Source organism: Apus apus, chromosome 2, assembly GCF_020740795.1.
Source record: "Apus apus isolate bApuApu2 chromosome 2, bApuApu2.pri.cur, whole genome shotgun sequence".
NCBI lineage: Eukaryota > Metazoa > Chordata > Aves > Apodiformes > Apodidae > Apus > Apus apus.
In genome coordinates this window covers 48,290,084-48,304,512 of record NC_067283.1, presented here as the reverse complement: position 1 = coordinate 48,304,512, position 14,429 = coordinate 48,290,084, and the positions used below count along the sequence as shown (strand labels likewise).

Sequence of the window (14,429 nt, the reverse complement as noted above, 5' to 3'; positions counted from 1 at the left end):
CTCACAATCCCACATGCAGCCCCAGGACTCACCCACTAGCTTCATACACTGACATTAAGCCAGGCTAAGAAGCATCACAACTGCCTTCAGACCTTTGCAACCATTTAGTTATCTTACTTTCTGTTCTGCCAGGTAGGTGGCAGAGAGGAGCTAGTCACCAACAGCAAAATTCAGAAGATATGGATATTTACAGTTCCTATCATCTCAGATTTGAGTAGATCAAGTGTGGAGTGAAAGTGGACTACTTTACACAAAATGGAGTACTCACTTTGTCCTGATTTTCCATGCAAAGATATACACTGCATGTATAAGGATTTTAGAATTATCATCTATTATATTTATAATTTTATAAATCAGAGGCTACTCATCTATATATTTTCTCATACAAAATTTCAGTTATTTCATCTTCAGGGAATATCTCCTGAAAGTCCCTTCCTTTGCTGTCCTTCTAATTCTGATGCTCCATAACCTGATTTCACATTACTACTACCTTTAATCCTCTATTACATCCTTTACCCCACCATTCCCTTATCTCACAGCCTCTGATTTTGAGACAGTTACTTCAAGAAGCAGGTCATTCAAGGACTTCTTTCAAATGCTGTCATTATCATCAATATACAGATTAATCAAAAGTTCCATTATTCATCAGTAATAATTGATCATCTTCAGTATCTAACATGATCATTACGCTGCTTGCCACGTTTCTGGTCACTAGAGACCTCTCCATTTTGCTGCCCAGATGCAGAAGAGGTTGCTATACTGTAGTGGAAAAGCATTTTGAGATACATAAAGCTGGCAAATGCAACACATTTTCCAGTTTATTTTGACTTGATTACTATGAATTAAAGTTTCCCCAAAAGTCATACCTGAATGAAAAAAATGGCTCTCTTAGCATTTTATTTATGGTAGCATGTGTTACAGAATACATCACTTTAAGATGTCCTACATTACTCATTATGTTTTCCTTTTAGATCTATGTTCTCAATTTCTCAATTCACCCTCTCCCCCCCCTACCCTTTTTTTTTTTTGGTAGAAAAAAGCTGTTTCTTAAAGGAACAAAAACCAAAAGCATGAAAATCAGACCTGCTCTCTTCAGATTTCATGGCTTCTAAAGTACACAAATTATAAAGCTATCAGGCATTTCCTGGGCTTACATTAAAATCCATAGCGAGCTTTCAGAGTGGACCCATTTATTTGATGTGTTTCTCCTAAAGCTTTTATGACACCATAAACAATTCTGACTCCATGACAAATACTTTATACTACATTAAGCAGGCTCATTCAAACAATTCTAAGTGTTATGCCAATGGCAATGGATTTAGAAATACATTTAGAAACAGTCACCTCCAAGCAGAAAAAAACCAAATTTTAGTTCAAACCACCAAAATTTACTATTTACTTTTTGTGCAAGTGAAGGCAACACATTTCAAATTAAGATCAACAGCACAAACATCTAAAAAGCATAAAGGAGGCATGTTCTCCAGAGGTGCATCATGCTGTACCTATGTGACATGAGAGCATCAGCACCAAAGTTTATGCCCCAGTAAAACTTCCCATTGAATTAGGTATTAACTAGCATTGAGCATTTAACTGTACAACAATTTAATTACATTCAGAACATGCTTCTAATCACTGCAGATTATCTCCATTAGCTTCATTCAGCCAAAAAGCCTTGCCATCCCTTTTTGCTCACAACAAACTGTGGTAACTATCTTCACAGGAAATAAAGCATTACACCATAAGAAGCTCTGGAAGTCACTAAAACCAAGATGTCTGCACTCCCTGTGAAGAAAGGCACCACAATCTGACTCTCAAACTTAATGATATAATGAAAGTTTATGAAATGTTTTCTGTATTGAAGGCACAGGGAGACTCATAAGGCAATAAAAATACAGATACTGCAACAGGATTAATTAATGACAAAATCATTAGCTGTTCAGGCATGCTTTTGATGACAAAATTCAATTTCTAGAATATAAAACTAGCCCTGATGATTTTATGAATCTAGTAAATACACTCCTGCTGCCATAAAAATCGAGATGAAACAGAAGCCAGAAAGTACTTGAATCACACCTATTTTATTTTTATGTTTTACTGTAGATTTCAAACAGAAAACAGAAGTTTTGAGAAATAAACCCCAATATTTAACAGTGGGGGAAAGGACAGGTGGGAGGGAGGGGCGTTTGTTTGGTTCATCGTTTGGTCAGCTTCTTATTGCCGACTATTTTCTAACACCCTCCTGCTAACTGTTTAAGCTTTCCTTTGATTCAAAAGCTTGAAGGCATCCAATTTAGGAAAAAAAGGGAGCTTTATCAGTTGGAAGATGGTCCTAAGCTTCTACGATTCTAACACAGACACTGTAGCAATAGCTCATAAATAAATTACATTATTGCCTAAGACTGAGAAATATACTAGAAAGCATTAAATTACAAGAACACTTTTCACAGGACTTTGCTTTCTCATGGTGCTCTTGTTAACTGCAACTCTTGGCCCGAAAAGATCAAGAGCAGACATTTGATTTGAAGAAAGCAGCATAAAAGTGTCCCAGTTTCTCTGTGAACACTTTCTTTCACTTATAAAAATGCCCTTCTCACCTTACATACTTCGACATACGCCATGCAAACATCTGCCCTGAGAACAGTCTTACATGGTTACTGCCTCCATATTTTGCCAGTGACTAGAAAATACTCTAAATCCCCTGCTTCAGAAAGTCATTGGATATCCAAACCATAAATTTCAAATTCCCAGCTGTCACTGCCTAACTATACCTTCTGCATCTCAGCTAAATCATGCTGTATGACATTATTACTCTCTCACGTTTCATAGCTTCTTCACCAACAACAGAGAAACCTGTGGGCTGCCGAGTATTCAGTATTTTTCACATCTATCACAGTAGCAAATACTTCTCCTAAATAGCTCTTACCAACTCATTACTGTAAAATGTTATTTTGTTTACTCCTTGTCTCTCTGTATTTCTCCCCATATTTAGTCTCCTTCTTCCTCTCACCAAGGAATTCAGGTGCAAGAGTAGAGGGGAAGAAAAAAGTTACGTAACACTTTCATATACCTGCGTATTACTTATTTAGGCATCTGGAGTAATGTGAAAAGGTTTAAAGATCTCAACATACAATTTAAAAAACAGTTTATTTGAATGAAAGGCGACCTTTCTGCAACCCCTTTTTCCAAGGAACCATAAAGAAGTGTACTGATTATGGATTACCTTCAAATCTGGAAACCACAACAGTGGAAAAAAAAGAAGCACTAGTAAATATTGGCAATGTTATTAACAGGTGGAAGGGGGCAATTGCAGTAGGGCATCATGAAAGTGCTTGCTTGGCACCTTTTCCTTAAAGGTGACACAGAAGTCTTCCCCCAGGATTACTGTAATTCCTAACTTTGGATGCCATATGCCACATATTAAGTATTAGTATAGATTATTTATGTATTCTCATAAATTAAGATAAACTAAGGAAAACCAAAAGAGACCTCTACATACAGAGTACTCTTGCAGAGGGTCATTGGCAATGCATCATCAAGTTTACTTACTGTAAAACCACCGGATGAGATAATGTGGAGTCTAAAACTGGAGTTACTTGAAACATCTAAGAAAATCATGAGCAGATTAGCTCTTAAATCCTGTAACTAAGTGGTTTGTACCTTCACTGACAAATGCGGACTTACTTGGCCAGAACCCACCACATATGTTACTGATCAAAAAAAAGAGTCTTCATTAAGCCAGAAAGTACTGTAGCTTTACAGGGCAATGTCTTTTTTATTTTTCTAATGAATGGTGTGTGAGTGCACACGAGCAGACTCGTGCAAACCACAGTGGCCGTTCTTATGACTTAGGCTTAAGTCTATTTCTTAAAGACCCGAGAAAAACATACCCCGTCCATGAACAGTTACCAGTATATCTACCTAAATTTACGGCATGTTTAATGTATTTACAAAAAAACAACCCCAAAACAACAGCAAAAATAAAAAAACACCCACGCAGGACCAGACATGAATCATTCTTTGCACTTGCTCTGAAACACTTCAGTCAAGGAAACACCTTCTAATAAATTATATAACAATGAAATAATTGTGATCAACAAATATGGACCTATGTTTACATCTACATGTTTCTGAAAGTCACCTTTTCACGTCTGAAGTGGAAAAATCAGAAAACAAAACAAGAACGACCAGTTAAACAGGGAGTCTTATCATCCAGGAGCGACCCATGTAAGACTGGAGACTGGAATAGGTCTCATTTGATGGCTGTCAAACACCAGATGCATGACCTCACATGGTTTGCCTCATTTATCTGCAATTCAATTTACCTGGCCTCAAAAGGGGGAAAATCCTACTTACCTGGATTGCAGTTTGTCATCAAAACAGAACACACCCTAGAAATGCATGCTACCATACTGACAGAAAGATGTTCACACACAGTACTTCCAAGTCTTCAGAATCAAATGCTCTCCTCTGGATAGAACAGTCTTTGCAATGTATTACTTGTTTGATGAATGTTTCAATCTTCTAGAAGATTTGCTTGACTTACTACCTGCTGAGAACATTAATACAGAACTTCAAATCTAATAAAGGAATAAGCAGGGGACAAACGGATTTTGCAAGTTTATTGGACTGCAATTACATTCTCAACTGGCCAATCTTTAATGATACTTTTGAAAAATATATTTCTTAACATGAGTAGCATTCTTTTAAATAATCATTTAACTTACAAATTCTTTTACAAATTCTTTTTATAACTGATCAAATAAATTGAGCTAGGAGCACTCACTGGACCAAGCCCCTCATTTTTTACTAGACCACATAAATTATGATTTGCCAATCTGCCAAAATAATTTCCCTACTCTAAAACTAATGCCATCAAAATGGATAATACTATTCAATGTAAGCTACAGATCCTGTACGTTACAAGCAGCGGGGCACATCAACTGGTGTAAATCTACACCACTTTTAAAACCAATTTAATTTTAATTTACAGCTACTGAAGATTTGTCCCTCTGTGTCTCTTGAGCACTGCTAAAACCATCGAACCAAACCCTGGACACGCTTTCAAATTTAAAGCTCTCATTGACTGTCATGAGAGTGATGCCTACAGGAGGAAAGGCAGCCTAGAAGTAAGCCATTTGTTCCAAGTTTAGAGTTAGTTGTTAAAATCATAACCTGGGAGGAAACCAAGAGTGCAGTGGATTTTAAAACTTCTTAGGTTTCTTTTATGTATTCCCAGAAAGTCTGTTCAGTAACGGCGATTTATCAGGCCAAGTCCAGTTTACTATCATCATGCAAATAACCCCAGTAAAACCGACAGGAAAAGCAGCACCCTCAGGAAAACATAATTTGGCCCACAGATTTACTCCAGCAGGACAGCGTTGTAAAGTGACTGTTGCACTGTTCTTATCTCTGAGATCTATCCTTACACCTGTGTTAAACATCTCATTATGTTTCTTCTATCATTCTTACGCATTCCCTATGTAATTTTTCCTCCAAGGATACGATGCAGTGCAACAGTCGTTCGACCAACCCTCACTTACATACTTAGCCCCAGGACAGTAAAAAAACCCTAGCATTTAGCAGGTAAAAAAAAAAAACAAATGCCTGAAAAAGGATTTTGCAGGAAGGGTACTCAGCCACTTATTAGACCACCATCCTGTAAAACCGTAGGCAACAGAGTAAAAACACAATTGTTTTACAGAAGGTATCTTTAAACAAGCTGAGTTTCTCTGTATGATTCTGAGTGCGGGGTTTCTTGCAAATAGCTAATAAATGCATTTCCGACTACAGACACACGACAGTAAAAAAGACAGTTTTTCAAAAGTATCTACACACATCCTACATAACAGCATACACTGTAGTTGTCTATAGGTATTTCTCTTTACACACATATTGCAAGAGGTTTACAGCTGCTTGCAGTCTGCGAGCATTACAAGCAACAATGACTTTTAACATCAACTGAATAAACTTTTAACTGCAAGAATAAAAACTCAAAACTACCGTTTCTGGAGGCTGCCAATAAGAACATAAACAGTCATTAAAACTAGTTAGCACAAGAAAAAATAAGTAATTTTAAGATGTTCCTTAGCACCATTCCATTTAAAGACATTTCAGTATTAAGAAAGAATTTAAACCGAATATCCATCTTCAAATTAAGCACACCCAAATGCAATCAGATTCATCAACAGCACAAAATCATTTCCTATCTACGGTTTGTTTCATACAACTTTTTCAAAGATTTTTTTTTAAATAACCTTAAACATCACGAAACAATTCAATTTAAAACCACCTAATTGATCACCTTTCTGCACGTCTGCATTTTCTTTCCTTAATCTAATAGAAATATTCGAGCGATTTCCGTTTTTACCTTTGCATTTTTGCTTCTCCAGTATCCATAACCAATCATCGCTCTGCTCTTCCATTATGCTTCGTATATTGCAGAGTGAGAAGCATCTTCATTAAATAGTATTAAAAATAGAACACACCCGATCTCCCCACCGGAGCATGCTCTGACAGTGCTGATACCACAGCTCTCAAGGTAACCATGCCCAGCTGGGAACTGAGAAGCAAAGTCAGTGCGAGATTAGCAATTTGCAAGCCTAATTGTGCACACAAACTTGCCTCGATCCGTGACGAAGGCTGCTAAAACAAAAGTCAGCGTGCAGTTAAATTATGCGACTGAAAAGTTGCAGGTCAGATTACAGTATCCCCCCCCCCCCATCACCCTCAGCTTCAATCGCTTTGTACTTGCCTAAAATTTACATCTGCCAGTTAAAAGAATGCACACCGGGCATGCATCGAGCTCAAAGCAACTGTAGAGAAGTCAAACAGGTGATCAACAAAACACTTGTGCTGCTCTTTAATGCCTTTGTTTCCCCTCTCGGCACATTCACATCAATGTTCCACGGCAGCGGGATGAATTTAAGCAAAACCGCAGAGACCGGGAAGCGCAAAGACGGCAGGGACAGCGGAGGCGCAAAAGACACACCTAGCACTGGAAAGCGCACCCCAAATTTGAGCGTGTCCCCCTCCCCGGCTGTAAACGGTACATGAATGCAAAAACAAACAAACAAACACAACAACCAACAATTAAACAAGGCTGCGCAATGGCTGCACTGGCGGAGCGTGATCTTGGTTGTATCTACAAGCGGTACCGTCGAAACGCACACGCTACAAGTAAGCGGAATTACACTAAAAGGGGTAACATTAACTATCTTTTATGAAGAGATTGCTTGGAAAACTAGCAATGTGACTGTAACTCCTGCGATCCTCCCTCACTGCATGCAAAAGAAAAGACATACCTAGGAAGTACCAAGTCAGTCTGTTGCCCTCAGATCGCCACCCTTAAGAACAATGCCAGCCAAACAAGCCCAGGCTTTCCCCTCCCAGCAAAGCACGGATTTTTAAAGCGTCCCCCTCGATTTGTTCACGAAATCAGCGAGCACAAGTTGGGATTTTTTTTTACAGTTTGATACGTTTTCAGTTAAAACAACCGCTGGGTGGAGGGTGATCTCCCCCCGCAGCTTCCCCCGTCGGCGTTCGCCCCCCCAGTTCCCGGGCAGCGGGCTCGAAGGTGATGGCAGCGCCTTCACCCACCGCCACGGGGCCGGCCGCCTGGCCTCGGCGTCCCAGCCCCGGCCCCCGGCCGCGGCTCCCGCCAGGCGCGGCGCGGCGAGGACCGGCCAAGGCGGGACCGGCCAAGGCGCCGCCGCTGCCTCCGCGGGGCCCGGCGGCCTCACCGACCCCGCCGTACCTGCCTCTCAGCACCGCTACCCTGCCCCTGCCGCTCCGAGATCCCGTGCGAGGCTCCGGCTTCCGCGCCGGTATCATCCTGCCCCGCTAGACTATGAATGATATTTATATTTTTTTTTTTTTTTTTTAATCCTTTTTTTTTTTTTTCTCCTTTCCCCTCCCCCTCTGGTAAATACCACATCTTGAGAGCCGGCATCCTGCGGTCGCTATAAATAAATTGCACATCGCATGTAATAACGCAAGCCCCAGCTCCATGCACAGCTCCTATTTCCCTCTGCTTCACATGCTCAAGCCGCCCTGACCTCAAAAATTAGAAGATCACGGGGGCCGGGTGGGAGGGGGGGGGAGGGGAAGGGGGCGAATGACTCCACCGAAATGACAGGAGACACATGCTGGAAGGGGGGGAAACGAGGGGAAAAAAAACACCACCAAAAAACCCCAAACAAACAAACAACAAACCGCAACAACAAAGAACATGACGCCACACGAATGCCTACAATTCTGCTTTGGCTTTTTTTGGTTTTTGGTTTGGCTTTTTCTTTTTTCCCCCTCCAGTTTCTGTTTCTTTTTTTGTAGTTTTGTTTTGTTGTTTTTTTTTTTACCTTGCCTGATAACGGGATCTGCCCCCCAGCGTCTTGGTGGCTCGAGTTTTATTTTTGTTTGGTATTTTTGGTTGGCTGGTTTGTTTATTTTGCGGCAGATAAGGCTGCAGTTACAGCACAGTGCCCGTCTTCCTGAAAGACATGGTCCCTTCCTCCGCCTCCTCCGCGGGAGGAGATCCGCCGCGCCGCGCTGCTGCCCGACCCCGCCGGCCGCCTCCCGCCTTCGGCCGCCTCGCCTCGCCTCGCCTCGCTCCGCTCCCGCCGCCCTGCTCCGCCGCCGGGCTGCCGCCGCCTGCCCTGCCTCTGGCGCTGCCTCTCCCTGGCTCCCTCTCGGGGCCTGACTGGGATCCCCGCTCGCTCCTCTCTCCCTCTGCCGCTCCTCTCTCCTTTATCTGCCGCGCTCCCGGGCTCTGCTGCCTGTCTGCCGCTCTCTCCCTCTCCCTCTCTCCCCGCCCACGCAGCGTGCGGCGCCTCGGGCCGCAGGCAGCGCCGCTCCCTCCCGCTGCCCGCCGGCCCCGCGCTCGCCGCCGCCGCCGCCGCTCCGGCTCGTGCGGGCTGGGCCGCGCCAACCGCCGCCTCGCAGGAGCCGTTGGCCCCGCCGCCATTGCGCACCCCCCCCCCCCCCGCGGTCCCTTCCCCACCCGCTTTTTACCCCACCCCGCTCCACACCAGAGGGGGGGCTGCCCGGCTGGGCTCTGAGCCGTGTCCGTGCGTGGGGTGGGTATCCCTGCTTGGCCCCCCGTGCGTGTGGCGGCCCGCCCGCACGCCGGCCCCACCAGTCGCACTGCCACCCCCCCCCCCCCCCCCGCCCCGCAAGCCCTCCCTGTCAGCCCGGCCCCAGCAAGGAGCAGAGACAAAGCACCCGAGCAAGGGCTAATAAGCAGAAAGCTCGTTAATCTCCTCCGCTTCCTTGTTACTTGCTTCCACCCACTCCCCATCGCCCCCAAATGCCCTCCCTCCCTACCCCCCCCAAAAAAAAAAAAGAAAAAGGGAAGAAAACGGGCCCTTGACTCCAGAGAACAGCTTTAGGGAAGGTCTGGGGAGAGTGGTTTTAATTCTATTTTTGCTGGTGAAAGCTGACAGCATCCGCACCAACCAGCGGAGCTGCTGAAAGGGGTGCAAAAAAAATTAGGCTTAACAGATTTGGGGCGGTAGCAGGTGACCTGCTTAAAATGGGGCACATCATCCCCTTCCCTCCTATGCTCCCCCCCATCCCAGCATGTCTCCATCTAGCATCTGGCTTGACGGTATTTCTCCAGGAGCCTCGCTGCACCCCATCAAGGCAGAGGGAAACAAGACATTTCACCAGCAATTGCATTTCCAATACATAAACCCCCTGATATCCGTTTAAAAACCGAGCCTCGTTTTACCCAATTCAATACATCCAGGCATTCGTTCTGCACCCAGCCGAGAAAAGGGCATCTACCTTTTTGCTAGGTGGCTATTAATATGCAGTAAAATTATAGCTGTACACCGCCAAATGTAATTGCCATAGATCATTTAGAGCAGATCCAGCAATTCAGCTGCTGGAAATGCATGCTCTGTGAATAACCATGCGTCTCGTACAATGCCCTCTACTACAATAACCTGAAAGGAAACAGAAGCGTCTGGTTCTAGCTGCAATTAGTAATCCTATAGATGACAAATAAACAGTCGGTAAGTACAAAGCAGAGAGGTCCTACGAAATACAGTGACCATTTCTTTCTACAGCGATGCAAATAACCCAACTCCCACAGACAGACAATTCTTATTTAAAATACACAGTTAAAAATGCGCTCCTTTCATTATGTACTTTCAGAAAGTCCTCGTTACAAAAGACAATTGCTTGCCACAATTAACAAATGTAGAACTTGTGTACCAGTCAAACATGGACAAACACACAGAAGGCTGGGAGGGGAAACGTTTGCTTTAGTAGGTATTACCCCAGCACTCCTGGAATCCCTCTTTCCCCTCAGAAGTGAACACCTGCTTTTACCAGGGACCGCTGTTTGGAATCAGCCTGGAAGAATACAGCGAGCAATGAACCACAACAGGGTGTGCATTAGCAGGCTCCTGTTGCACGCCTCAAGTGATCAGAGACATTCAGCCAGGCACACCAAAGCCTGTTGTCCTAATGCATCTCCTGATGTGGCTTACTCCTAGGAGGGTCATGTGTGGCTCCGTCTACTTTTAATTTCATTATCTAACATATCCCCACACTGTGTGCGACAAGTTGCACCTGAAAGCAGAAAGACTGGCAGGAAGGACATCAATGGCATTACACTGAAGCGTGCTACAGCTGGTGACTGAGGCAGGAGCACTTCTGCTTTTGAAGTGTTCTTTCAGCCAGCTCCACTGTGGACCAAAGCTTATTTTCCAAAACGGCTATCAGAACTACTCTGAACATGCACTGAAATGCAGAAGACCTCACCTAGCTGCTGCACATCATCCTCTCCCTCCCGAGCAGAGTGCCCAGCCAAGGGAGAGAATGCAGGCTGCATTGGGACACGCCTTCACTAGGCAGCTTGCAACTCACCTGCTAGAGTGGGAAAGGGGGTGAGGGGCTGAATGTTTCAAATCTTTGCCCCAGTCAGCTAGACACAGTGAACATGTAAAACAGCCACGTGTCCACAGCTTGTCTGCCACCGATGGGATACTGGAGTGTCTTCACAGTGGGAAGCGCTGAAGCTGCAAGTCAGATCTGTAAGTAGATAAAATTTATCCAAGCTGTAGTCCCGGCAGTTCACTCCACTCCCTCCTATGGGGCAAGATGTTCTTGGGGCAAATTACCAAATGCTACAAGATGCCAGCTACAGCAACAGTAAAGGAAATAGGAAAAAAACCCACAATATCACCCCAGTATCATGCAAGCTAGTATTTCAACTCAGAATTGTGAGCAGCGTCAAAGAGTGCATGTGCAAAGAGGCAAAACTGCCTCCCTTTGTTGAGAAGTCACGTCAGACCTTCTTGGAGTGAAAATTAATCTAACAGAAAATGCATCCTACATTCCCTTTTCAGGACTTTTTATTGCAGAAAGAGAAATCACAATCATTGCACAATCATAATATCTAAGAAGTGGGGGACATTTGCAATGGTTTAGTGATGCTTGTACTGATTTGTAAACACGCACAGGGATAACTGTCCCTATAAGCCTCATGGAAGTCAGCAGCAGCTGGGTGTTGAAGCAGGGGCAGAATTTGATAAACTCTTCAGACCCCTGACACCTTTTTCTGTCTTTTGCATGGCCAGACTTTGGGGGTAACCGAAAAAAAGAAAGATACAAGACCTACTTCTCCAAATAATTTATTGAATAAAGCATCACATTAACCCCTAGCACATGCTTTCTAGGACTCTGGTCTTGCCAAGTGTGTTTGTGCAATATGACCACCCTACAGCAGCACACATCTACTGTTCATACATAAAATTCCAATAGGCAACACCGAACGCTTCAGCTCAAGATATTTTCAAAGCGTGACAGCAGATGATATTACTTGTTCACTGTGAGCATGCTTTGTGACTATATTCTCTCAGTTTCACTTAGAAATCAAGGAAACCTTAGTGGGCTTTCAAAAACCTACATCTGATTGGAAGCACATGATGTCAGACAAACATGCAGAGCTTCATGCAGTTCTGCAGTCACAAGATTTTCCTGTGATAGAAGGCATGCAGTGTTTCTTACTGCATTGGTAAAAATGTGTGCATGACTGGTTGCCCATTTCTTCTGCTTCTAAGTCATTTTTCAGTGAAACAAAGCTAGCATATAAAGTCTTGTTTTGTGGAGTTATGAAATGATGCAAATTGAGGCACCACAGTATAATAACTGCTGATGCATTTGATCATGATCTTCAGTAAAAGAGATCACTCTTAGTTGGGTTTCTTTATTATTTTAAAACTTCTTTCTATTTTATGTCCTATGTGTTACAAACAAATCCATCATACATAATTTGCAGATGCACTTAAAAATACTGTGTTTCTGTTTTAAATGGTACTTCACAATATGTAAATATAGCCAAGTTGCTCTAGGTTCAAATACTTCTCAGAAAAAGCTGAAATATTTATCCCAGCTACAACATCACAAGTAAAGGAAAATTAACAAAGCAATTTGTATACAGCTTGTACTCGTAGCTCAGATTTGATTAAAAAAAATGAAGCTTAATGCTAGTCCCACTGAAGTCAGTGAGAATTTTACCATGGACTTCATTAGGATTAAGATCAAGTACCTAAATATAAGACTCTCTCCTTGGAGGAAGATCAATGAATAACCCTTTAAAAATATAATCTGTTTCTAGAAGGGCTGAGGAAGGTTACTTTTTCCCCCACTAAAAGCAAAGCATCATTTCTTTGTGTTTGACATTTCAAATCCCCTCTTAGTTTCTTTTAGAAATCCCAAAGTGTTTGATGTGCCGTATCTGTGTATCTTGAAAAGGATATTCCCATGTGGAGTTCCTCACCCCACCAAAAAAAAGTTGTCTGATCCCCCCTAAGACCAGAAACTAGCTCCTGCTCAACTGTGACTCTCAAAAGAAGATGAGCAGGAATTTGAACTCTAACTTTGACAGCTAGCAGTGGTGCAGTCTCTCATGTTGTAGCCTTTTCCTTTGTTTATGTTTATAGGCAGGAGGACTGTGGGACTTTCAGGTCAGAGTGTTGGAGGGACAGTGGACTCTTTCATGGGCTAAAGGGTGGCTGATAGCTCAAAAAAGTTGATCCAAAGTAAGCCAAAGGCCACACCAAGGGGTCATCCTGGTAACCTTCTGACTCAGTCATATTGCAGACAACATTCCAAGAGCTATGACAATTCCCAGAGAAATTCAGGCAGCAGGCAGCTCTCAGTTGCTCTGGACAGAAGGACAGCTCTGATATAGGAACCCAGCATCACTGTATTTTTTTATAATATATATGTGCAGTGTGCACATTACGGCAAAGGGAAAACAAGCAGTGGTGAGTAAGAGAAAGAGCAGTAAGAAGACAGCCAGGATGTTGTGAGCTGTGGTGTTAGGATGAGCCAGAGAGAAAATTAAGATAAAAAGAGGAGGGAGAGTCCCAGGCAGGGAATGAAGAGAATTGGTCAGCTTGAAATCTCTGATTCATTGTGGGGAATGTGCACTACCTATACATATTAGAGTACTGTAGGGAAGAAATCAAGCTGAGGAAATTCCGAAATCTTTCAATAGGATTTATGAGCTTTAATAATCCAACAGCTCAGGGTCACCTAAGAGCCCAGGAATTGTTTGGCTCACAAGTATGAGTGGCTCTAAGGAGATATATGACAAATACAGCATCTGCAGGAGGGTAGTTACAGTCCTTGACATAAAAGCTCTAAGAACCACAAACAACTTTACTAGCACAAAGCAGTTTCCCATCTTCTCACCACAAAAAGCATTTTTTGCAACCCTTCTCCTAAAGCAGAGTATGAATGCGTAGCTTTCCTCCCAGAAAACTTGGAGAGCAGACAAGATTTGGTCACAATTTTAAGCTACCACAATAAAATGTGGGTATTACAGGCTTTCAAAAGCACATGGCGTCTCTCACTGTTAAACCATCGCTAGACCTACACCTGCCCTTAAGTTGTCCTGACAGAAGGGAAGCCAGGGAGCTATGCCATTTTGTGGGTAAGTGGATCAAGGAAATTGCAGAGAGAGGAAAAAAGAAAAATGCAATCTCAGGAGGAATCATAGACTGGTTAAGGTTGGAAGGGACCTTCAAGATCATCAGGTTCCAATCACCCTGCTGTGAGAAGGGACACCTCTTACTAGACCAGGTTGCACAAAGCCTCATCCAAACTGGCCTTAAACACCCCCAGGGAGGCATCCACAACCTCCTTTACCTTCTAAAAATCCTTCCATAGCAATATTAAGAATAGCAGTAAACCAGTGTTATGGAGTTGTAGGCTTCGTTTAACACTCAAAAGCAACACCAGCAGCACCAGTCTGAGGACCATCATCCTGGCTGTAAGTAGACAGAGAACCATCTGTGAGGTATTTCTGTTCAGTTATTTATTTCATGTAGCGAGGATTCTGGGTCTTGGTAATGCTGAGCACGTCTCTGTTCTGTGTTTTGGTCAGGGCACAGAGATGCAACCCAATGCACTGTCTG

At 43.2% G+C, this 14,429-nt stretch overlaps 1 protein-coding gene across 14 annotated transcripts in view; it reads right to left on the bottom strand.

Moving 5' to 3' along the window:
* The window catches only part of ARPP21 (cAMP regulated phosphoprotein 21), a 207,700-nt gene that overhangs the window by 130,519 nt on the left and 62,752 nt on the right, over positions 1-14,429 (bottom strand). For 5 of the 14 annotated variants that reach the window (XM_051612526.1, XM_051612512.1, XM_051612525.1 and 2 more), the window contains exon 1: positions 8,355-8,580. The exons of 1 other annotated variant lie outside the window; for it this stretch is intronic. The gene's annotated coding sequence lies outside the window, so the exon portion shown is untranslated. Of the gene's footprint in view, positions 1-6,367; positions 6,692-7,301; positions 7,436-7,753; positions 7,850-8,354; positions 8,585-10,869; positions 10,977-14,429 lie in introns of those variants that run through there. 8 more of the 14 variants (XM_051612528.1, XM_051612529.1, XM_051612517.1 and 5 more) reach the window with 7 other exon arrangements.